This window comes from Dermacentor variabilis, unplaced genomic scaffold (genome assembly GCF_050947875.1).
Source record: "Dermacentor variabilis isolate Ectoservices unplaced genomic scaffold, ASM5094787v1 scaffold_13, whole genome shotgun sequence".
Taxonomy (NCBI): Eukaryota; Metazoa; Arthropoda; class Arachnida; order Ixodida; family Ixodidae; genus Dermacentor; species Dermacentor variabilis.
In genome coordinates, this window is record NW_027460291.1 from 42,423,585 (window position 1) to 42,449,889 (window position 26,305).

General features: G+C 45.2%; 1 protein-coding gene across 1 annotated transcript in view; it reads left to right on the forward strand.

Annotated features, from left to right (window-relative positions):
* Positions 1-9,925, forward strand: part of LOC142566850 (uncharacterized) — a 33,803-nt gene extending 23,878 nt beyond the window's left edge. Inside the window, exon 4 of the mRNA XM_075677752.1 lies at positions 9,627-9,925. The gene's annotated coding sequence lies outside the window, so the exon portion shown is untranslated. The remainder of the gene's footprint in view (positions 1-9,626) is intronic.
* The last annotated feature ends 16,380 nt before the right edge of the window (positions 9,926-26,305 follow it).

Sequence of the window (26,305 nt, forward strand, 5' to 3'; positions counted from 1 at the left end):
CATCATCATTATGAACGCATGGAGACACTGGTGCGCAAGCTGTTCTTTGATTATGGTTATCGGGACAACAAAAGGCACCAGACAGGCTCTACAGTACAGGACGACCGCTTATAGTATATGCCCGAATTATATAATGCAATCGTACCATCAACAATTATCAGTCTCACCAGCACATCATGAACTGTAGCAAGAAGACTTCGCGGCCTTAGGTATCCGCAATTGTAGCTTCTACAGACACCCCTCGAATATTTTTTTGTTGGTGTTGTGCGCGAGCGTTTTGTTAAAAGTAATTAAAGCTGGGATATTGGTAAAGAGATCAGAGGCACAAATTGCGGAAGCAAGCACATGTGGACGCTTTCGTTCAACATGCCAGTTTCAACAGTCGAAAAACGAAGGGGGTAGGAGAGGTGACATGAGGAACGGTTGCTGAGTGACTTCAACACTTTGTTTTCCTTTTCGACCACACCACTGATGCTTTGAAAGGGCTGGTGTCTTATTCATTTAACCCTGATCGGGCTTCCGCCCCTGCGGAAGGAAAGCAAACACGCGTCTAAGGGGTAAGAAGCAGAACCTCGCCCTGAGACATCAAATAGGGGTTACGGGACGCTCGAACAACCGTTCAAACTCTGTACTTTTAACGAATGCGAATTATATCCGCAATTTTGTGGAAATCTTGGTTCGAATAACCTGTTTCCACCACTCAGAGGCTCTGGTCTTTCAGGTTTTAACGGGCTGCAGTGGACGCATATCTATAGGGTCCGTGCATTCACGTTTATCATGCACATTTCTTCAGGTATGTGAAGGAACGCCTGATGTTCAAGGGTATAATACGGAGCCCATTTTCTTATTGTCACGTGTAGGCGTGGTTAACTGCAGGAGCTGAACTAGCGTAGCTTATTAAGTTTGCTGCGATACCTTTGTTACAGTTGAGGCAAAATTGTGCTTCCTCAACAAAAAGCCATCCGAGGCGATGACAGACGGCTCGCCATTACTTGTGCTGGGCAGGCCTCTTTGCACTTTGGCGCCCAGCGATATTTGTGCAAGACTCGCCACGTCGATGTGGAGAGGTCCGGCTGCTGCTTCTCCAACAGTGAATCCTTGGACTCGTACAACAACTACACCATCGTGGAGGTCAAGCGATTGAAGAGCAAAGGCCGCAAGACAACTAAGGACGTGAATGAGCATGGCCCCTAAGGACCACCTACTCGCAAGTTACAATCTTGCGTTTGTGCCTCAAGACAGATTCTCAAGACCTACCTTCTTTAATGTGGCTCTGAAAAGAATTAATGAGGTAGCTTTCAACGCTAAGAAAAACGCAAGCGTTATTTACGATGTCTTCATTGACATCACCGATGAAGAATTCCTAGGGCTTCTGTCTTCAACAGTGAAGGTCATCGACGAGCTTCAAGCTCCTTTTCGAGGGACACACGACACCTGATCACGTCAAGGTGGGCTATGTGAGACACTCTGTGCATCCTTACGTGCCCTAACCACTTTGATGTCGCAAGTCCCGAAAGCTTGGTCGTGCCAGCGCTGTGTTCATATGCCAGACGGCATGACTTCGCTTCGCAGGCAGCCACGACATGTATTTATGCACGGTTGGAAAAAAATGAAGTGCTTGACCTACAGCGGACCACACGAGGTAAATTTCAGCGATTGTCCCCAACAGAAAAAGAAGATAATAATATTGAACTAAACGAGCAAGAGAAGTATGTTACACAAAGGTGGGGCAGCGTAAGCGCAGCACCGGAGGAGACTATCGCGTCGTCGACATGAACAAGCTGCTGGTCTAACCGAGATCTCCTCGGCTCTCATCCCGCAGTTCCAGTGGAAGGTATTTGAATCGTCATCGGTGGGCCTCTCCAAGCGTTATTGCTTCAAGCGAGCAGCACAGGCTTGGAATCGAATGCATGGCCACGTCTGCAGCCGCGCACAGGGGCTTGGACTGTGAGCGCCAGAAACGGCAGTGCAACGAAAAATCAACTTCGGGCTCCCTCATCAATCTAATGCTGCGACAAATAACCGACGCCCTGCAGCTGCTACTATCTGTTTTTAACATGCCAGCGGCTCCAAGAGCTGCAAAAATCATGCAAGCTATAGACATTCCCGTGACTACACCTCAGTAATCTCTACATCTGTCCCCGAAGACGTGTATGTACGCGGAGCACAGGAACAGTATGCTGTGCAGCTCTAATCATCATCATGTTCAGCACACAACCGCCTTCCTTGCATTTCACATCCAGCCTCTGTCATTCCGACAAATCCCTTCCCCAGCGTGGAGTAGCAGGTTACAGGAACTTCACTCAGGGCGACCTCTCCATCTTTCTGGCATTGAAAATTGCCCCTTTCTTTGTCTCTATTAAATTGTGTAGCATCGGGACGTTCATCCACCCATGTATTTATTATTTATGGTCAAATAAAGATATTCAACCCTTTCGCGCTTCTCTATTTGTCACTTTAATAACTACCACGAATGTCTGACACCAACGTTCCAGTATGAAAGGCGCCATTGAATGTCTCTCCGGTGCTCAATGTACTAGCTTAATAGCTCAAAGCGATAGTTTCAACGCTAATCACATTAACTTAGATATTTCTCTTTCTTCAGTATGTGCCCACCCGTTATGTAATTTTCCCTTTAGGGACCTCTGAGGCATACTAAATAAATAAATAAATGAATAAATAATTAAATAAATAAACAATTTGCACTGAGAAATACGGGCGCCAGCAGAAGACGAAGAGCAAAGAGACGGTTGCTGTTGTTGGTGCTCGCACTCAGCCCACTCGAATGTTGTCTCTTTCTGCGCATTCATATAAAACGCCGAGCGCATCTAGCCTTAACCGCGTACTATCGAAATAAATCAATTAAATAAATAAAGAAATAACTAAATAAATAAATAGGTACTGCCGTATTTTTTCGTTATTTTCTTCTTTTCTGCCTCACATATTTAATATAATTCGAAGCAAGTAACCCATGAAAGCGGTGCACTTGAGATGCACTAGTACGCATATTAAAATGATGTCAATATACGCTGTAAGTAGCATTGCCTTTCTGGATTGGCAGCGACATCATTGTCTGATTACCGAGACATCTTGCGCACGTCCGTATTACACCGGCATCAGAGGCGGAGGCAATGATTGAATTCTGCCGCGTCTTACGTTCCCTGTATCTCGTCTCCTTTATTTCTGGCTTTCTTCTTGATTAGCTTTTTCGTACAGCTACCTTTCTTTTCTTCCTTACGAATTAGACTTGAGCAGAACAGCTTGTCAATTCAAGGACAAAAAGGACGCCACCATGACTCTCGATGAAAGGACCGTACTTGCAAACTACAGCTCCCTCTTCTGCGGCGCGCAAACGTAAAAACATGAACATCGTTCCGAAAAGCCGGCCGCCACTTTTACACAAGTTAAATGTGTATAGAACTATCGTACCTCTGTGTGGATGTCCGTGACAATAAACACATTCCATTTTCGTATTCATAAGCGTGTTCATAGTGATGCCCATCGCCTGTGTGGCAGGATCATGTGCGAGTAAAAGACGAAGACGAAGCGTCCTTCTGCGTTCGACGCTGCACGAGACGCTGCACGAGACGCTGCACGAGAGCAACCAGCCAACCGAGCGAGACTCTCGGACACGATGGCCCCTTCAGCCGCTCTGAACTCCTTCAGGCGTTCCCGGATGAGAAGGCACCCTCACGCAAGACGTCAACGGCGCATTGATGGGGTCCGCCGTCCGGTTTCACTCTCCATCCGACGTCGCGCTGGCGGGGCTGCGCAGCGGGCTTCGACCGACCCGTTATCCCTCCGGCTGCCTGGGCGCCACAAGGACTGCAGCAGGTCTCCTCGCCACGTCTTCCACCGCAAGTGCCGCCATGACGCCATGTCAAGCTGCGTTCTGGGGACAGCAGCTGCACCTGGCAACTGCAGCATCCTACCGTGTTTCTGCCTCCGGCACGAAAGGCTGCGCTCCTGCAGAGCCCTGGCAAGTGATGTTTATTCATTCGCTGTGAGTGAATGTAGCTGCCCTGCCATCAATATTATTTCATTAGCACGCTACGTCACGGGATATCTTCATATTCAGTATAGGATGGGCCATTATGCCTTTCTGTCCTTTATCAGTCTGGATTGAAAACCTCCTCACAATATTCATCACTAAGAATGGAACGGTCAGCCGTGTATTTTTGTTTATTTATTTTAACCCTGACGTTGGAGTCTTCGCGTAGGTAATTGTAAGTACGTTCTACAGATATAAATTTTGCAAATACTAAACCACAAGAAACGTATAATCGAAGAAGTGCCTCTGTGTGCACCCCTGTATCCATATTTTGTGCGGATATTTAGTCCACGCAGGGGGCGTGGTTCTGCGTTTTTAATAAAGACTGAATAATTGTAGAAGCTAAAATTTGATGAGGTAATAAGCGGTCATGGGAGCCCTGCAGTAGCCATTCTGTCGCTCTCTCGCACCTTGCGCGGTATTAAAATCGCTCGCGCAAGGTGGATTCGGAGCACGGTAAATAACCCCCGGCGATAAAATTATTGCCAGAGTAGTGCAACTCATCATTGGTTAGCAGTTCCGACACCTAACTCCCGCCCAACCCACGCCGAGAAAAAAAAATGACCTGGCGCCCTATAACGTAAAACTATTCCAATACGTTTCTATTCCAATCTTCTGACGTCAAGTTTGCGCAACCGCCAACGCAAGCATCACGCGGCGACCCGCAGCGCTTCCTGAACAGCCTAATCAAACACTCCTACTTTTCTTTGCTTTCGAAAAGAATAACATTGCCTACGTTGAAGTGTTTCAGTTGTAATTGGGTGGCAGGAGGCGAGGAGCACGCTCAAGTGAACAGTGCTTCGATGGGACCGAGCCACCGCACTCAAAGGAATAACCAGATGAAGAGGGTGGTGTCGGCGTCTGCGATTGGTCCGCTTTCTCTTGCTTAGCTTGCGGTGGCTGGTCGAAAATCGCGACGTCGCGCAACTGAGGGTTAAGAATGCCGCTCAAACGAATCCTCAACAAAGAAGAGCTGGAACAGTGGGATCGTAAACGTGCCGAAAGTGCTCAAAAAGGTTACACGGCCACGCAAGCAGTTTATTATAAGCGAAAAAAACCATGCTCTCTGGCAGGTGCGAGTAGCCAATGCCTGAAGGATCGGCAGCAGCCATCTTTTATTCGTTTGGGAACGAGGCAAGGTGCGGCTGTTCAGAAGAAAATTCAGTTGTGCGGCATATTATTGCATCTTTAACGCGTGCACGTCACTTTGACGCGGTGAGTTCTTGCGGTTTTGTGACGCCGCGTGACAAGCGGGTGAAGAGGGTGCAGCCCGAAAACTTTTGACCAATAGCCGAGTGCTAATGGTGAAAAGCCGTCGAATCGGATGTTACAATTTTTCTTTTGTTCGATCAAATCATGCATAATCAGTGTGTGCACGTCATATCAGATGGGGAGCCATCGCGGTTTTCGTGAAGTCGCGTGACAGACAGGTGAAGCGTGGGTGGTCCGAAAAAGTGTTTGACCGATCGCGGGGGGCTGATCTCAGAAATTGATTAGAAAAGTTTCGGATAATTTTACGTTATAGCGCCCCTGGTAGCTAACTGAATCATTTAGATGAACGACAATATAATTTTATGTAAATGGCTGTTTCATTGTGTAGTTGCGCAAAGGGACCAAACATAGAAGCCGACTTTATGCTGGCGGGGCTACGCAGCGTACTTCGGCCTACCAGTTTTCACTCCGGCTGCCTGGGCGCCACAAGGACTGCAGCAGGTCTCCTCGCCACGTCTGCCAGCGCAAGTGCCACCATGACGCCATCTTGGGCTGCCCTCTGGGATCAGCAGGAGCAGCAGGTGGCAACTCCAGTATCCTGCCGTGCTTCTGGCTCCGGCACCAAAGTCCCTGCCCCTGCCTAGTAATGGCAAGTTGTGTTTCTTCATTCGCCATCAGTGTTAATAGCTGTGGTGCCGTCAAGGTGATTTGATAGGCGCCCACAGTACAGTGTGTCACGTGGTATTTCTTTATTGACTTGACAGAGGAGTGGCCTCTTTGGGGCGCTCTCGGGATGCAGTTTGCATTCGGCTGGTTGAAACCAGGCGTTCTGAACACATTCGCGTGGTGTTTTCAGAGCGCCGCGCTCCAGCAGAGAGCGTTAGGAGGCGGTGCTGTATGTCTTCCACACGACAGCGCCACCGAGATCCTAGGGAAGCTGGATCACTTGGCTAATCTGATGGCTCTGGCAGCAGCTAGCACATTCGGCTGGGGCAGTATTTCTACGGCTCGAATCACGAGAGGGCTCCGCATCGCTGTAAACCGTCTTGGAGCGTCGTAGGAACCACCAGAGTGTACCATAAGAGGCACCTTGTTTGGATTATTTGGATTAAAAGGCGTCTACTCATCAGGAAAAATTGAGAGTCATTTCAAGCGTTCAAGTATATTTTTAGGATTTGCTGCTTTCGTTAGAGAATATTCTTCATGTTTTTTTTTAAGATGGTGTTTTACAAGGCAGAACCACGATCTTATTATGACGCACGCCATAGTGGGGGACTTCGGAATAATTTTCACCTTCTGGTGGTCTTTAACGTGCAGCTAAGCCTAACTGTTCGGGTTTTTTCGCGTTTCGCACCCATCCAAACGCGCCCACCCTGGTCGGGATTCGTTCCCGCGACCTCCTGCTTTGCAGCGCAATACCATAGCCACTAAGCAACCACGGCGCGTTACTGAGAGTCTATATAAGTCATTCTCACTGTTCGACAAACAAACCTTAAATCGAAAAAGTACCTGCTTGTCCAGTCAATAATATACGCCTTCTTTACATCTGTTTCTCCCATTGAGTGAACGCCAGTCTGGACGATAAGAAACAAAAAATTATTCTAGCAGCTTTGTCTTCGTGGACAATTATTTTTGGCGCGAAAGCGAAGGCTAGGGATCCAAATCGCCACTTTTGCACCGCTGTAGGAAGTACTCTCGCTGTACTGCTGACGTTTTCTTAGGTTCAAAAACACTGTCTTTTTTTTTTCAAAGCATAAAATTGGAACAATGCGTAAAAGTCATCAGTAAGCGACTGATATTTTACTGTTGTCGTTAGTTTACCCTGTTGAGTTCTCACATACTCGAGAAAAGAGCCCATTTGGGCGTCGGACAAAGTCAAGATGGCAAACGCTAAATTGCGGCGGCGTCTTCTTGCCTGTGTTCGTCGCCTAAGAAGTTCCTAAGGAATTCTTACGTATAAGTACGAAGAGAAATATTCTGTAAAGTTTATTTATTTATTTATTTATTTATTTATTTATTTATTTATTTATTTATTTATTTATTTATCTATTTATTCAATAACACCACCGAATGCCCTGCGGAAGAGGGTATTAGAATTGGGGGGGGGGGGGGGGGCACGTGAACATACTGTTATAACAATTTCTAAAGAATACAACAAACGCGCCTAAATACGCGACTAAATACGCAGACACGACTATGAGTAGTAAGATCACAGCTTGGATTAAGCCACATTAACAGTATATTAGCAGAAATTCGAACATTGAAGCACCTAGAACTCAGAATATATAAAAGGCAATCAAAGAGGATAATTCGAAAACGAAATCTACCGAATAGCAAAGGTACCGAAGGAACACAACATAGAATATAACTCATTCAAAAAGAAAAGAAAAAGAAACTTTCACATTGCACAGAGACATCACATTATGACATACGTACGCAGGATTTGTTGAAATTTGTCGGGGTGAACTTCAGTAGGCAATGTCTGATGGTAGGTTATTCTAGCGAAGTATGAATCTGGGTATTAATTACTGAGCGCCAAGATCTAAGTGATACACACCGGGCTTTGACTTAGAGAGGGTGATCTCGGCGAGAGAAAATGACAGAGCGTGAGTGAAAGAAGCCATCAATGCAAACGCTCGTGATGGTGAAGTTTACGAAAGAGCGATAGGCGCGCGTGTTTGCGGCGTAGTGATAACGGATGCAATTCGGCACGATTTTTTAAACATGCAGCATTGTAGTGCGCGGGATAATCTGTAAAGATAAAGCAAGCAGCGCGGCTTACAAGGATTCAAGGTTACGCACGATGGAGTCCTGGTTCTGATCGCAGGTGGCGCATGCGTATTCGACTTTGAGGTATCACTAATGCGGTGTATATGGTGGATCTTTTTTGTTTAAGTGTAAACGCGCTTGCTTTAGTCTGTGTTTTATTATTTCAAATTTGCAGGCAACAGATGCAAGTTTAACGATGATGTGATGACGAACATATTGTATCACTTTGCAAATTGACTCCTCAACAATCTTATTGTAAAGAGAGTATGACGTTCAATACGAGACGTAGAGCGTGAAAATGACATGCACTTAGCTTTAGCATAATTTAAGGGCATTTACCAGTCTGAACACCGTGTACTCAATGCGTTTAGGTGTGGTCGGAACCCTTCACGGTTAGAGTTAGTAGAAACTTTACGGAAAATGGCTGAATCATCGGCGAACCGTCTTATTCGGGACGACATGCAGTCAGGCAAGTCAATAAAACAGACTATAAAAAGCAAAGCACAAAGCACCATCCCTTGAGGAATGCTGGAGGCAACTGGAATAAAGGAGGAGTTGTGGTCTTCATGGTGCAGGTGTTCTTGTTCAAATTGGATTATTTCGCTAGGAACTATTTTCTTGCCGTTGCCCGACTGCTCCGGAACTTATAATTGCATACCCGCCTCTTTACAGCGCTTCGAGTGAGCGTGGGCAATGTTAGTGGATTTGTCACACAATACAAGTGCCACGCAAGGATTACAAAGGGCTTGTTTTGTGCTGTCACGGTTCCAGGAGCCGTGGCCACGCTGTGCTTCGGCGAAGCTGCAGACACTCCTGGACGCCTGAGAATCGCACGCAGCAGCACAACTGGCGTCATTGAGGGGGTAATGAATGGTATGTGCACATCGGCCATTGGCGACGTTCTACTTGGAATCGACCGTTAGAACTCAGTTATCCTTTACTTGGCGCGTGAGTGTTTCAGCTTTGTTTAATGACATTTTGCGATTAAAATTTGCAAAACAAGATGGACAATGTTGCACGTTTATCGAATTGTTTTAGCAAGACCTGCTATTTCCTTAGGCCGCGGCAAGGGTTTGTAAACGACTGCTTGCGAGTCGGAGATTCTGCAGTGCAGGAAAACATGAGGCAACAAGTGTCGTAAGACAGAGGGAGAATCGTTGAAAAAATGTAGGGTTTTACGTGCGAAAAGCACGATCATATTATGGTGCACGACGTCGGTGGGGACTCCCTAAATTTGGACCAGCTGGGGTTCTTTAACGTGCACCCAAATATTAGTACACCGGTGTTTTAGCATTTCGTGCTTAGCAGCCCAATACCATCGACACTAAGTAACAATGGCGGGCGACGGAGAATCGTCGTCAACTGCTAGAACGACATGTTGCTCGTTAACGACTAAGCGCGCATGCCCGGTTACCTGCATGCGGAAAAAGCGCTGAATTTGCTCGGCCCAATTTCGCTGCAATTGGCCTGCGCACTTCGACACTCTTCACCGTCCTGGAGCGAGATTGTAATCCAACGAACAGTAGTTTTTATATTTTTTTTTTGCTAAATGTGAGACCCACGGGTGTGGTTGGTTAATATTTGACCCTCGCAGTGTCCGGAACTGCCGGCGTGCTGCCCTTCCGCGACGCTGCGGTGGCTGCTCGATGCCGAAGAATCGCACGCAGCAGCACCGCCAAGAGCAGCAATCACTTCGCCACGTCCATCGCATGCAGCAGCTGCTGCGCCTCCAGCGAACCAGCGTTGGCGAACGAGGTCACGTGGGCTACTCTTTCCCTATAAAGAGTACGCGCGCGTGGCCAGGAAATTTATGTTGACGCTTTTGCTTTCGTGATCCCAGACTTTTTGTTCTACTGCTTCTTTAATATATTAATAAATATGGTTTTGATTGTCTATTCGCGTGACGGCTATGCTAAAACGCTGTCGTTATGCGAGAAGAGATGATTTCATGCTGTGCCGAAGTCTCTCCTCTCCTATAGCCTTGCTATCAACAATCGCAAAAAAGGAGTACAACTGCTGAAATGATTACGGTGTGTTTCGCGGTCGTGTACTTGTACCGCGATCTTCTGGTAGTCTTGTGCTTAAATGCATCAAACGGTGTTAAGAAAGTAAAAGCAAGAGCAGCACAGCAGTTCTAGCGCAACTTTCGTGGTGGGTATCTGGAATACGGTGCCACCCTTAGGATTCGATCAAAATGCATATGCCTTGCAAAAGCGCCGGCGACCATCCTTAAACTAAATATGTGCTAATAAGTCAGTTAGGAATTTTGATTTCTCGCGCAGATATCAGCCTCTACCATTATTCCAGCTGAAGGATTGGAATTGCGTTACAATGCCGCAGGCAATTTTTAAAATTTTACATACTCTATAGCCTAAAATATAAACCTGCCATAACGCCCCCAAGCCCCTGCAGTTCTTAAGTGAGTCCATTAGGGTGCCGCACTTTTGACATGCGTACAGAGAATAGACTGACCTATAACGAGGCCTGCTTTTCATTTGCGCTTCTGCGTTCTGTACATGCAATTGTGTGAATGCTGTATTATGCTTCAGCTCGGATGTGTCATAAAAAAAGAGCGTTGTGGGGTACGTCGCGTTTTATGCGAATGCGATGAAACGCTGATATATGTGGGAAGCATCATCTGAGTGGAAAGCGCGGACCAGTTATTATGCCAATAATCATTACAAAGATTAGCAATGCTTGTTGTGTCTGAAGGTGTAAATTGAAAGTGTCACAATAAGTGATGCACGAAGAATTCACCCCTTGTGTTCCCCATGCACAATCAAAGCTGCTGCAGCACGGGAGGAACGGGGGGGGGGGGGGGGGGGTGTCATTTCAGCTTCACTATGATAAGTTGCATAAGGGTAATCATATCATGAGAATCGAACAAACAATAACATTAAGGAAAACGTAGGGGAAATTACTTGTACTCACTAACCGAATTAAATAGATTATTGGAAATAAATGTGGCTGAAAAACAACGTACCGAAGGTGGGGAACAATGCCACGTCTTCGCATTATGCGCGCCATGCTCTACAAGGTCAGCTACCGCAGCGCCGTTTGCCCATCTACATTCTCGGGTATTAATGTGTTACTTCTAGAACTAATCCTGGGAGTCTTAGCCAGCGCCACCACTCGCCAGCCTTGGCGGCGTATGTGGCACACCCTTTCTGCCAGAGGCGTCACGAGCACGTGATCTTTTTGGGTGAAGACAACACATGCTACCTTAAGGCATCAACGTTGCCGGATTCAAGACGCTTGTTATGTAACAAACGAGAATTACTAATTAGGAATTACGTTTCTTTAATTCAATCAGTGAGTACAAGCAATTTTTCTTACGTTTTCCTTGGTGTGACTGTTTGGTGGCTTCTTATGATCTCATTATTCAAAATCAGTCGCCTCGGTTAACCGCCTTTCTTCTCGTTTATTATATAACGAAAGTCTCGACTCTCCAAGCCAACATTAAAGGCAACATTGATGCCTTCAGGTAGCATGTGTGGGTTTATTGATCAGTTGCCTTCACGCAAAAAATATCACGTACTCGTGACTCTTGCGGCAGAAAGGATGTGCCACATCCGCCTCCAAGGTTTGCGAGTGGTGACGCTGGCTAACACTCCCAGGATTAGTTCTATTAGTAAAACATAAATAGACAAGAAAGTAGATGGGCAAGCGGCGCCACGGTAGCCCAGCTGGTACAGCATGGCGCGCTTAACGCGAAGACGTGGGATCGTTCCCCGTCTTCGGCATGTTGTTTTTTCATGCACATGAATTTCCAATAACCTATTATTTCTTTAATATAATTTGTGAGCACAATTATTTCACCCATGTTTTTCGTGGTGTCATTGTTTGTTGGACTTCTTATGATATGATTATTAAAAAATCGGGACCCTAGTTTAGCCTTCTTTCCTGTCCTTTATATGGGTAATAGGTGGTGCATTTATGATACCAATCAGGACAAGATTCTGGAGCTGAAGAGATAGCACAGCGGTATGAGACTGCCGTCTGGAAAGACCTCATTTTGATAATACTTAATTGCCGCAGTATAATAAATAAAATTGACACATTTGCTGTCTCGGTTTCTTCTTTTAAGCCTCGCGTTGTAATCGGCAATGAATCTCAGCTACATGGATCTATTCGCAATGCCGAAAATTCTCCCTCACATTACTACGCCTTCCGCGCTGCTTAGCTACAGCCCGGACGGGAAACTCCGAGCCGAAGAGGTCGCCGTCACGCATCGCCTGGCGGCCATCTGGCCTTCCTGAGGAGGCCATGAATTAGCTGCCCACTCTGACGAATAAATTGGTCTCTCTGTCTTGCACTCTGACCAGAATACACACAGGTGCCTTCAGCCTTGTCCGCTTTCGGCGTCTTTCGAATCTTGCGAATCCGCGCGGCGTAAACTCAAAATCAACACTGGCGGTTGTCTGGCCATTGCCGCTGTGTATCCTTTTCATTTTCCGAATAACCGTACACGTTTTTAAGCTGGTATTTTTGTGCTTTTTTTGTGGAAAACAAATCACGGCTTTATAATTGGGGGGCATGTCAACAAGCAACAAGTTTTATGGTAAGACAGTGTTTTCGTAGTAGGTATTTGAAAACGGGAAGGCTTTGTCTATAGAATTTGCGGACATCACAGCCTCAAATATTTTAAATCAGCCTGTGACTGAAACCACGTGCCAAAGGAACACTGCACCTCCAATGCTCGACTTCTTCTTGGCAAACCCTGGACCGCTTGTTTCGAATGTCGAAATAATTCCCGGTATATTGCCATCATAATTTCTTGTTCCGCATGGATTGCAGTTCGCCGCCAAAGCACCATATATAGGGGGCCCAGGTAGGTTTAACTTTATGGTAATGAAGACAACGCAACAATAAAATGCGAACTTACATTGTATTTGCCAAAGTTCTTGAATACAGTGTATTCCAGAGATTGCGATGGCATGTGACTGCTCTGACAACTAAATTCATTGCGTTCATAAACGCTTTAGTCCCTTCTGAAGTCATAACACGAAACGGGCGTCAAGACAAGCCTCGGATGAATAACGATGCTAGAAAGCTAATTAAAAACGACAATGCCATCGTTTTTCCTACAAGAGAAGTCAGAAACCACAGGTGCATGAAATTATGAGGACACTTAATTAGGAGATTGACGCAAAGTTAACGTTACATTAAAAAAAAAGGCTTTTCCGATTCACATGGCTTAACATTTCAGACAACACGACGGAGCAGTGAAAATTTTTCAAGAATAGTGGCCGGGAGCAGGAATATATTCCGAGGTTACAGTCAGATAGTACTACATCCAGTAGCAGACAAATATAAGAAGGCATGCTGTTTTATTCGTTATTTTCCGTCTGTGTTCACACACCCCTAATATGGCTCCAGTACAGCGTTACACGGAGTTATGGCTGGACCATATATCTGAAGTTCACTTTAACTATAACAGTGTCGCAAGATTACTTAGAGGCGTAAGTAATTCCAACCACGGTTAATTTACCCGTTGCTTTCCTAGGCTTTAATGTCATGTCGCTTTCTTTATATCGTCAAATTAAATTTATATATATATATATATATATACATATATATATATATATATATATATATATATATATATATATATATATATATATATATATAAATATATATATATATATATGTATATATATATATATATATATATATATATATATATGTATATATATATATATATTCGTTCCAGTGTGCAAATTAGGTTGTTTGCCGACGACTGTGTGCTTTTTAGAGCAATCACTTCAACAGATGATCAAATTGATTTAAATACTTCTCTAGCTGGCGTTAATGATCGGTTCAAATTGTGGGGAATGCGGCTTAACGCTGAAAAGGCGGTCTTTCTTCGCTTTACTCCTCAGAAAACTCCACTAACCTTTAGTAACACGATAGGTTCGTTGCCTTTGAATGAAGGAACAAAATATAAGTATTTCGGTGTCACAATTACTAACAATTTATCGTGGAATTTACACATTGATAATATGTGTTCTGTGGTCTTGCGTAAATTATATTTTTTGCGACATAAACCTAAAGATTCCCCACGTAACGTATAAATGCTTGCTTATTATTCATTAATTAGACCGAAACTTGAGTATGCATGTGTTGTTTGGGACGCGTTTATTATACAAAATATTAAATGTCTCTAAAGGGTACAGAAGACAGCCGTGCAATTCATATTTTCAAAATTCTCACGATATGACTCTCCCTCACAAGTAATGCGTGATAATGGCATCGAAATCCTTGAGCAACGAAGGAAAAACTTAAGAATTCGATTTCTTTGCAATTGCTTTTGAATGTAGATTTACCAATTATTCCTCCATCCTATCTATCTAGTTCAACGTCTAGGCTTACTCGACACATTTAACACGGACGGATGTATTAGAGTATTCATTTTTTCCCCGAACTATAACAGACTTGAATAACTCGTTGTTGCCTGTTTCAATTGATTGATGCATTATATTATTGCTATGTCTAGCCGCCCTGCTTGGACCTGAACTAGGTCTACAGTATGAAATAAATAAATAAAATATATATATATATATATATATCTATCTCTCTCTCTCTCTCTCTCTCTCTCTATATATATATATATATATATATATATATATATATATATATATATATATATTTATATATATATATTCAGCGAGTTTCAGAGAACCCATTTAAATATCTTTAAAAGTTGACAGTGGCAGATATCACAATTCTAGTTGATGAGACGGTCTACTCGAAGCGGCGGACAATACTCGCACAAAAAATCGCGATGCAAAATCGACTAATTAATAAAAATCCCCTAATTAAGATTTTAACTAATTACGTTATGGCGCATATTACAATTTACAAATTCTGGCCGCGGAGTTCGCAAGGCGGATCTATTTGGACAGAATTTTCCAGACGACACCGGTTTCGATATATAAATTCCCGAACTTCGCGAAGAAATGCAATGGCATTCGAGTTAATTTGGTAAAAAAAAACGTAGTTTCATGCACTGAAGCACACAAGTAACTGGAACGCCAATGCGTGTCTACGCAAAGTTTGGGATTTTATATCCCCAAACTGGTGTCACTCTCAGAATTCATTTTAAGCGGATCCGCCTTGCGAAATCCACTGCTAGAATTTGTAAATTGCAATATGGGCAATAGGATAATTAGCTTAGACAGTTAATTAGTGATTTCTCACTAATTAGTCTATTTTGCATTTGAATTCTTCATGCAAGCAGTGTCTGCCGCTTCCAGTAGACCGGCTCATAAAGTATAATTGAGCTATCTGCCGCAGACAACCTTTAAAATATTTTAAATGTGTTCGCTGAAACACCATGTATATACATATATCTGTGTGTGAGTAAACGTCGAACGGTGCAAGAAAGCGACGACAAAACAAAAACTTATTTCCCTTTTTTGTGTCTTGGACGCAGCAACGTCAGAAACCGCGCTAAATGGCTGCCAGTGCAGTTATTAAACGCCTCGGTGTTCTCGTACAGACCCCAGATCAGCCAACAACGCACGGGCGTGCTGCCTGAGATACCATTCGCCCCTTCTACTGACACGCTCGACATCAGCGAGATTAGCCACGAATGCACGCAATATGGCCGCGTGCCTGGTCGCTCGAGGCACTTTGCGTGTGTTCGCGCGCTCCTTTCAGGCTCGGAAAAACTCTTCTTTTATAGCACGTGTTGAGCAACCGAAAGCTTTAGTGGAAGTTTTTCGTGTTCCTCTACATGTTTCTCACAGACGCTCTTCATCTAAATATAACATTTGAGAAGCTGATCAAGTAATTAAGAGTAACGATGTGATTAGGCGGAATGGAAAGAATAATCTGAGTACCTCCGTGCGACGGCGAACAGCATTACCGTCGTTCGGTCCAGCTACGTGGCATTCGCGTATTTTTTAAACCTTGCTGCATGATAGTTGGGACACCTTGCTGTTCACCTGCTGCACAGATTCATTCGTGAATATATGCTGAACAATGCTTACTGCAAGCAGCAGGCCGGCTGCTTTTCTATATGCTTTACTGTATGCTTTACTAACCGAAAACCTCTCCGTGACAGACCACATTGCAGCCATCTGTGCAAAAGCTTCAAGGACATTAGGTTACCTACGTCGTTATCTGGGTAATTCACCTTCCAACATCCACAAGTTGGCCTATCAGCCATTTGTTCGTCCACCAGCTCGTGTATGCATAATCCATTTCGTACCCACATCCTACCTTCTTAATCGACATGCTTGAATCAGTGAAGAACCGAGGGGCCCGTTTCATCTCACGTAGTTATAGCCACGAATCCAGCGTAACGCAAATAAACTCGATCATTTCCTCCTGCCTTTCGTTCTTCGCCGTAATATCGCTCCAATATCCTTGTTTCGCAAATATGTTTATAATGCCACACACTCCGCACAGCACATCCAGATCGCCTAAAACACGTGTCACCGATTAAATAACTACTTAAGTTTCGCGCTCATATACGGTACGGCACATGCTTTTAACTTCTCCGCACTCCTTACAGCCATTTCTGATAACATTGGTTCCGAGTCAGATCAAGAAATATTTCATCCCCTACAAGGACATTTTTCATAATAGTATATACAAACCATTTTATCTTGTTTCTAGTACTTGGCAATGTGCTTCGAACTTCTTGCGATGTTTTTATTTCCATTGATGCATTGCTATCTCGCTCTTATCAATTGGTATTTTATGCTGCGTCACGTGTTCACTTGCATGCCATGTATAAATTGCTTTATTGCGTCTTTTTCCCGAAATATTCCCTGAAGCATTGTATTCCTTGATCTGTTCAATTTTCCTGTATTGTACTTTCTAGCATTAGTGTCTTACGTTAATTTTACTCGTGTTTTTTTTTTCCTTGAAGTGTGCCTTGGTGACATTTTATTACTTCAGTTTTTCCCCTTTCATGTTTTGATTTTGCTAGTCATGTTGAAAAGCCCTGCATTGGGACGTATCTTCTGTACAAGACTTCAGAAGGCTGCTTACTCTTCCTCTTTATACATTTGATTTTGTAACCTCCTTACACATTGCCCCCATAGGGCCTTGAAGGTATTTTATATAGATAAATAAATAAATAAATAAATAAATAAATAAATAAATAGGGGGAGCCGACAAAAAAATATCTTCCCAAAGTCTTCTGGAACTTGTGCTCCGTGAACACCGGCAGAACACACCAATGATTCCAGCGTTGTATGCCGTGCCTCCGTGCCATACAACATGTTAAGGGGACACCAGAGAGCCGTATGGTGTCATCAAAAAAAAATTGATGGGAGCAACTAAGCAATCGTTGCGTGTGAATGCGAGAGCATAACGTGTCGCTAAGGTATGTCGCCGAGTTTAATGCAGCGGCAAAATTTTGCCGAGTTTGGCGCTGCTGCGTTATGTTTCGGAGGGTAATGTGGCTTCCAGTGAGGTCGCAACAACGCCAGACGACAAACAGGCCGTTGTGCGATCTCTCAGCTGAGTTGTACAGTGTTTCCCTTGCGTTGAGTGTTATTTCTCGATTACTACACTTGGCCGAGCGATGCCAGTATTTTTTTCCGATCCGGCACCATAGTGTCAGCACTAAATTTCTTCATCGGTTTCGTAGGCGAACTTCACCTCATACTCCGGGGGGATGTCGTAGTCGTCGTCATCCGAGGGGCACCTTAAGCGCGCTGCATCTTATTCGTCGACGGCGTTGGCGGGATCCCGAACACGCGAAAGGCAGAGTGAGTTGCTGCAGCTCGCCTCCAAGGTAAATACACCGGGCAGCGAAGCTTCCATAGGAACCTATACGTGCAAAAACATGGTGGTATGGATGGATGGATGGATGCCGTCAGTGTGCCCTTTGGAACGGAGAGGTGGGTTGCGCCACCAAGCTCTTCTTATTATATTGCGTAATGTCCTACCTTTGATAACAAAGAAAAAAAGGAAAGGAGAAAAAAATCACGATGAATTCCCGTAACCAATGTTGCTGAACCCCCATTGTAAGCTTTGTTTTTGCATGCCTCGGTTGTTTGTCGTTTGCCTACTTTTTATTCACCAATCTTCCAATCGCCGCTTACTAATCTCTTCTGCGCACATATTTACGTTACCCCTGCTCTCGCTAAATCCATGTTCTTGAAAGAGGCCTGAGATGCCTAAATCGACCGCTGGAAAGATATATTCACGTTCTAATAAATCGTACTCCATCGTTTCCCCAGCTTTACCGCAACAGCCACCATGCGTCTACTTCCTTCTTATATCTCGCTTTATAAGTGCGTGTTCTAAGGCATCCCGCTCTCGCTTCGAAAAGTAGGAGCTTCCCTTGAGTTATCATGAATTGTTTCTTTTCCGATTTCGTTTTTTTTTTCCTCTGACGTAGTTACTCATGGCAGGTTTCTTTTCCAATGCCGCCACCCATGAGATTATCTCAGCCTCTCTGACTTTCCGCTTGATGTTCTTTGTTGCCATGTTGCTCACCATACAGTTAGCATACTTGCTGGAGAGCTTCCTAGTTCTTTTCCTGCACTGTGAATCCGCGTTTCTTTTTTTTTCTTTTTTGTTGTACAAATGCCTGAAAACTCTCCAAGCCCGTCTAACTTTTCTCCATATTAGTCAGTAGTTATTCATAATCAATTTTACGTTGAGGTTCTCTCACTTCAGAGCTTGCCCAGCCCGTATCACCCTGCACAGCTTCATTCGTAGTCTTCCCGTGAGCGCCCAAGGCGAGGCATCCCTCTGACCTTTGGTTGCCATCGAGTCCCGATTGTGCCTCTGATTTCAAGCTAACAACCGCATTTTCCAATGTAAGTCCTGGAACCACCAAACCTTTTCATATACCCCGGAGCACCTCCTACCTATTGTATCCCCATAGCGCTCCGTGTTTCATTAAAGACGTATTTCTCTTCCCGGTTGCTGTTATTTTTTCCTGTGTTTCCAGATATCTATCTGGAAATGGTTATATACAGCACATGGTATATCGTTTATACATATACCAAGGTATTTACATTCTTTTTTCCGAGGTATTTCCTGGCCCCGCATTTACACAGTCTGTTCACTGTTTCCATTGAATTCCATAACACATGGTTTTTAACGCTACATTTGCGACCTAAATTCTCGCTTTCCTGTCCACCAAAATTAACAAGACGTTGCATATCACTTTGCTTGTTAGCTAGCAACACAATGTCAACCGCATAAAACAAACCTGGAAGCTACTGCTCTACTGTTACACCCACCTATTTGCATAAGAGATTAAACCCGATATTACTTCCCTCTAGCGCCCTTTCCATCATCACCAGGGCAGCTTCGCCTCAGTCCCTTGCTGATATCAACTTCCTCCTCGCTCCTCATCCTTTTCCATTCAACGCAAACAATATTTTCTAGGTAAATCTATCTCAAAACCTGTATACAGTTTTCGCCCAAGCCTTCCCCTTCCAGAATATCCCACAAAATTTTGCGATTTACCTTTTCGTACGCTCACCTAATGTCCAAAAAGGCCACGTATAGCGGTGTCATTTCTACTTATTTCTTCTACTCATTTCATTTCTAATAACTTATCGAGACGTTTAATTATTCTGAAGCCATTCTGAATTTATCCTAAAATGCTGCTATTCTCTGCCTATCCCTGCAGCTTTAATTTAATTGCCTGGATTGCTAACCCATATGTTAATAATGTAATGGTGAACCGTCCATTTGAGTGAATTCCATCTTCCTCTTCCTTACTTTAATAAATTAAATGATGGTGTAACTCTTGTGTCGTTTTTCTGCCGCGGCTTTCTGACGATGGCGGGGTGGCTGAATGAGCCAAGTAATCATCTCGCATTAAAAAAGAAAACAAAAAAAAGAAGCTTGAGGTGTTTCACCTTCCAAACCCGATCGACACATGATGATCACATCAAAGTTTTATGGAATTTTTAAATGCAGCCTGTTGCAGATAATGTAATTCTAGTCATTCAGCTTGATTACTCAGAGAGACGGCCATTCCCTGCACGAGAAATGGAAAGATGATCTCCCGGCGGTATAAGCACTATCGAAGTATACACGAATGCAAACGCAGCTCTAAAATAGATGAAAACAAAAGTCAACCTCGAAGTATACGTAATAGGTAATGTTGTATAATGGGGACACTGAAAGTTGCAAGTTAACTTTCAAGACTACATACAAACAGAAACCGTGCTAACCCGAAAGGTGCACTATCTACTCCTGGCCGCAGCGGTCGCTATTCGATGGGGCAAAGTGCAAAAACGTGCGTTTACCATGCATTGGGTGCAAGTTAAAGAAGACTACAACGTGCCACATAATCACATCGTAGTTCTTGCGCTTAAAACCCGTGAATTTAATTTTGGAACGCAGCTCTTAGGCTTTCGTTCCTACGGTGAGCGTCGGCGCCACGGAGCGAACAAACACATTGAAAGATGAAAAAGGGTGACAGCGAAGAGAGGGCAAGGGGGAAAGCGGCGGAGGAGGGAAGGGTGAAAGCGGAACAATAAGAGCGTAGTTCCTCGCAAGACGCGCTCTGCGGCGACGATGACAACGCGATGGCGCCGCACTAGCATGCGTCGTCTGGGAAGTCAGTCTGCGACGGCTGCTGTGAATCGCGCCTGTGCGTTACCTACGTGCTGCCTCTCGCGGTCCCCCGATTAGGGACGCAGTCGCGCTACACTTCGCTCCGTTTGAAACATGCCACACGAGACAGATTGCCCGCGCGAGCCAGCATATCGCGAAATGAAAGCACGTATAGAGCTGCACTCAAATTTCGCATTTGGGAGCATCGCAATCTTCGGTGAATTTGTAATATACGAACACCTTCTCCATCGAATCAAAGATAAGAGAGAAACTCTAAGAGTCAGCGAGTACACTTATTTTTATCTCGAACCATCGCTCTCTTATTTTGTCCACTCTACGCGACCGTCACGCGAAATTGTGTAATATATGTAAATTGAGGCACATCACATTAACATGATAAGCTAGCTAGTTCGACTATACCTTGAATCTCAAACTTACTAGTGCGGATTTTGTTAACGCGTCAACTTCTGATTGTAAAAATATCTAACATAGAGATGTAAACCCACGCCATACGTTCACTATACCTGCCGTCTCGCCAGCTTCGAGCAATAAAGCGAGAATCGCCAACGAGGATCGGAAGCGGGCTAAGTGTGGCAAAGAGCATAGCCTTGGCGGCGGTCACACGGAGAGCCTTTCGTTGTTCGCCGCAAAGAGCCGCTTGTCGCTCCAGGGTGACTGACACGAACCACAGCATTGGCTGCTCTACAGGGATCTGGCTGTACGGAGTTATGCGGGGAAGTTTCGCGCTTGACGACTCGCGTGTTGGCCTCATCAGCTTCAGTGAGTTTGTACGGAGAACCCACCTCTGAGCGACGACGAGTCCGAGGGTTTGTGGGCTGTCGTGCTCGAGCCTGAAAAATGGCGGGACGTGGAATGTAGGAGGATGGGGCAGCGGAGTTGCCCATCGAATAGAAGCTGCGCACATGCAAGAAATCTTGAATTGAGATCTGCAATCTTTACTGGCGACGAGGCGGCACGAGGTGAATTTCTAATACAAGGGCCTCAACGCATGGCCAATAGCGTTTAGACTCGGGCACTGCAGCCGCAAGCCACGCGGAATGCTGCCGATTGGGAAACAGCGCGGAGTGTCGCCTCCGATCCCAGCTTGGCAACAACCGAGAACATCGGGACCGCGGCGCAGGAACCCGCGCAACTGCGTCAGCGAAATAATGCAGAAACGAAGATTCCGAATGAACAGAATAGTTCTAAACATGAAGAGGGCGACCAATGGTAACAAAATTATTTATAAAAATATGCAGATCCAACACACTGTCATAAACAAATACCGTATGCGATGCATTATGCAAGTTGCTGGCTATCCAGCTTCGTTTGGTGCAGCGCAAAGCATTGCCAGGTGGAGCAACGTGTTTATGTAATGCGAGAAGTTGTGTGGTTTATGCGAGTCTGTGTTACCATGGCCGCAATATGGCAACGATGACAGTGACGACGATCGCATGACGACGGTGACGGCATTATTTATACTCCGGCCTTTGGACGTGAGTAAAGGACATGCCTATTCCTGGACCCTACATAGGGAATTAAGTGAAAGAAACAGGGACTATTAAGTTATCTGCTACGAAGTGTTATACAATCGTACGTACCTAAACATATGTATGTTAGGTGGTTTATGCTAAAATGATTAAACCATTTGAACTCCGGCAAGGAAAGGTTAATACCTGTTCGACCTCCATTGAATATGAAGGCGGCATAAAGTTCGCCCGCCTTCTGAGTAGTGTTAGCTGCCACACGGAAATAACTGGGGATAGTGGACCGATCCAAAAGCGGCATAGTCTTGCACAACATCTCAAAGTGTTGTCTGCTGCTACGGAAGAATGCGAGAAACTGACACGTGACGCAAGGGCCAGACGACAAATGCAGCTAGCCGGGAAGTCCGCTTTAGCACGAGAGAAGTGTAGCCAGCCACAGTACGGTTAGTGGGCACTGCCGCACTAGTCGCGCACGCCACCTATAGACCTTTTCTTTTTTTCTCGGGCGCCGCCATATTGCACAGGCAGCGGCGCCATCTATTAGCACTATGATTTTAACGTCATGCTGACTTCGGAGAAGTGCGCTGTGTTGTATGCCAGGTATACGCTCTGCGGCGGTTGCCTTGGGGTTGCCGTGGCCTACTTAAGGCTTACTCACCGTAGGCCGACCCGACCCCGATTTCGGTCTTCCAACTATCGGCGGCAGGGTTTTTTTCCTTCGAGTCAGCGCGTCTGTCACACTGCACCGACGCCGACCAATCTGCCGACGGCCTGCAGATTGTTCGGCACCAGCACACTGTGACAGAGGCGCCGACAAAAAAAAAAAAAAAAAAACGCTGTCGCCGACAGTCGGCTGACCAAAATCGGGGTCGGGTCGGCCTACTGTGAGTGAGCCTTTAGCAATACGTGGCAAGTTGAAAACGATTCTGTGATAATTATGAAATGATTTATCTGGACACGGCCAGATTTGCTGCCGCTCATGAGGCGGACGGAGCACAGATCACGTGGGCGTGCGCTTGATCCTCCAATCAACGTCCGGCCGACTAGTTGGCTGTGTATTCATATACACAACGCAACGAATGGTGGTGTAGTTTTATGCAGTACAGTGTAGAAAAAGGTACCATATCGCAGTTTCTTATGTAAATGTCATTGCCCACGTTTGTAAGCTATTTGATGCAGCGTTTTCACTCGATAATGTCGTAGAAAGAATGCACTGCTGCAGCAAAGCAAAATGAGAGGGGCAACATTTTTTTTTTTTATGGTTACATAAAGCTCCCCTTTTCACTTTCCTCATTTCACGGTGACCACTGCTGATTATAATAAATTTTGGTGTTTAACGTGCCAAAACCAGCACAGGATTACGAGGCACGCCATAGCGGGGTCTCGGGAAATTTTGACCACCTGGGGATGTTCAACGTGCACCAAATGCACGACACACGGGTGTTTTTGCATTTCGCCCCCATCTGAATGCCGCCACCGCGGCAGGGATTCAATACCGCGATCTGGCGCAGCGCAAGGCCATAGCAGCTAAGCCACCGTGGCAGGTTGATCACTCTTGTCTACATTTCGGAGATTGTGTGCTACTGGATGTGTACGAGTTTTTTTTTGTTGTTGTTCCTTGGTCACTTGAAATATATAAAACCTGCAGTAGCATATGCCGAGCCTTTCTATCGGCTAAACTCTTCGGTTTCGGTAAAAATTTTACTCACCAACGGCCAAGTATTATCACAAGCTGGTTAATGTATACAGTTGCCTAGGGATATGTTCTTGAAGTACGAAAGATTTGTGCACGACTGGCCGGTATAGGCTATGCGGTGCAAATAACGCAACACGAGATTGGTCATTCAAGAGGCTATTCGAAATGGTTGCTGTCGAAATGGTTTACAAAAATTCACACGCCGCGGTTGGTGTATGCGCGTCGGACGCTTGCGCTGCCAGGACTAACTGTATACTTACTGCTTAGCCCAAACACTACACAGTGCTTGCCCAACTGCACCTTGGGCGAGCTGACATCACGTAATTACTTAGCAGAATCAGCTAAAACATCACTAAATCATTTTGCAGCGTGCACATGGTGACGACACATTCAAGCAGCATTGCGCCGCGGCAGACATGATTTCCTGTGCGCTGGACTGCACACCTAAACTTGACGACGAAGGTAAGCCGCATATACTTTTGTTTCGAAGATGATGTACACCCTTCGGTCTGGATATAACACGGACGAGCATTTTCACGGCTGGAAAGTCGCGAAAGCACAGCGCCACTCGTTCTTTCCGTCAACACATAGTGACATCATCGGTGCGAAGCAAGTAAGTGATGAAAAGAAAGAATAAGATAGAAAACACCTACTGGTGCGAAAGAAATTCGCCTCTGTGTCTTTAGCTTTTTTTCCGCCGGCATTATCTCACCACACTTTGAATGTCTCGAAGGCAAAAGACGTTCTGATACGGTAATTTTCCTACGGAAAGTCCTTTGCGTGTACTTACTTTTCTTATAGGTAATGAAATAATAGAAATTGCAACTTAAATGAAGGCAAGAATAGGGAAGCGTAGCGATTTATTGAATACAAAATGAAACACTTTGAATCAGAGCAGACACGTCGGCTGTCACAAGTCTGCAGATTCTACTTTTATAGATATCGTGTGCAGTCTGGTGAATTTAGATGCCGCATTTGTAGAGTCAAAAGGCGATGATTTCATTATTCTTACTTTCTAAACGCATTTGCTGTATGTATCTGCTTCTGCTGTGTACCGCCATCATTGAAGTCACAATTTCAATTCTCCCATTGCGAAACCCAACTTCCCAACTAGTTGTTTGAGTGGTCTGGCGCTTGCGTCATCATGTGCCAGTTTGCCGCATTCTTGTCTCGAAGCACGCAGCACTTTGAGATGTTGTGGAAGACTGAGCCGCTTTTGGTATCGGCCCGCTATCTCCAGCTATGTGGGCGTAGCAGCTAACACTATACGTAGAACATTGGCGTAGACAGGGTGAAGGTTTGAGAACTCGACCCCCCCCCCCCTCCCCGAAATATTCTGACGAAACCTCTTCCCCATTCCCGCGGAACAGAACCTTTCTGGAGGTGCGCTCCGAACGAGTGACATGGATGAAAGGGAAACATTGATGTGAAAGCAAGGCGAGGGCTAGTAGCGGTCCCAAAGGGGAGGAGGGGGTTGTCATGTCACCGTACCTATATTATAGTAGAGTTTGCTTGCCTTCCCACGTGACCTTTTCCATATCTCCCCTTCCCTTCCCCCTCCTTGTATGGGAAGTGGGAGCGAAGATTGGCAAGGATTTTATTCACTCGTTTCGCGATAGCGTCAGTTCTACCCATTCTCTGCCTCCTCTTTTCCCTCCTCTCTGCCATTATGTATGCCTTCCCTGTGGACATGGGTATAGCAGTAATGTAAGCGCTGCAATTTCTGCAGGGCTTTTACGGGGGGTCACGATGAATGTTGAAGGGTTTGACGGTGACTAATGGAAAAGTATGGTAAGGGGAGTGGAGTGATGCATGCGAGGAGGGGGGAACGCGCATAAAAGGCGCCAAGAACAAAGTTGGCGGATAATTATTGACATATATGGAGAGCATCTCGTCGCTGCCCGAACGCTCAACGCCAGACGGCCACGGCCAGTCACCCAGGTTAGGCTCACCTACCTCGTCGTAACACGGGCTGCTGGCTGCGGAGAGCCCACCCTAACTAAACGTCTCGGCAATTTTCAGAATAGACGTGTTAGGAGACACGACGCTTTCAAATGCCTTTGAGGTATTGGCCGTTATTTTAATGCCGACAACGAATGCCGTAATCTTCACAAAGGGTAACGTAAGTACAGCGCAATAGTTTTTTGGGATGGAAAAACAAACAGACAGGAAAGCTGTCTTTCAACACAGGAACTTTCAACAGGCTTCCTGTTTAGAACCCTTTGCTTCACAAAGGCTTCTAAACAGGAAGCAGCCTACTTCGGACTGTCTGCCTCATCAGTCCCCGAGTGTGATGAATCAACAATATGCTTCGCGTGATGACTATACAATACGATGATCGCAAGTTACTTTCAAACATCTCCTCAAACAAATCGGATAGCAGGTCACCAAAAGCCAGCGAAAGCTGCATTATGTGGTACTATCGAAGTTCTAGAGCAAATCTCCGTTCCTCTATTTTGAAATCTAGAAAACTACAGCATGCCCACAACGCCGAAAGCGCCTTTGAGTGAAAGGAAACTTGCAAATTAGTGCCCGCCCTCTCAC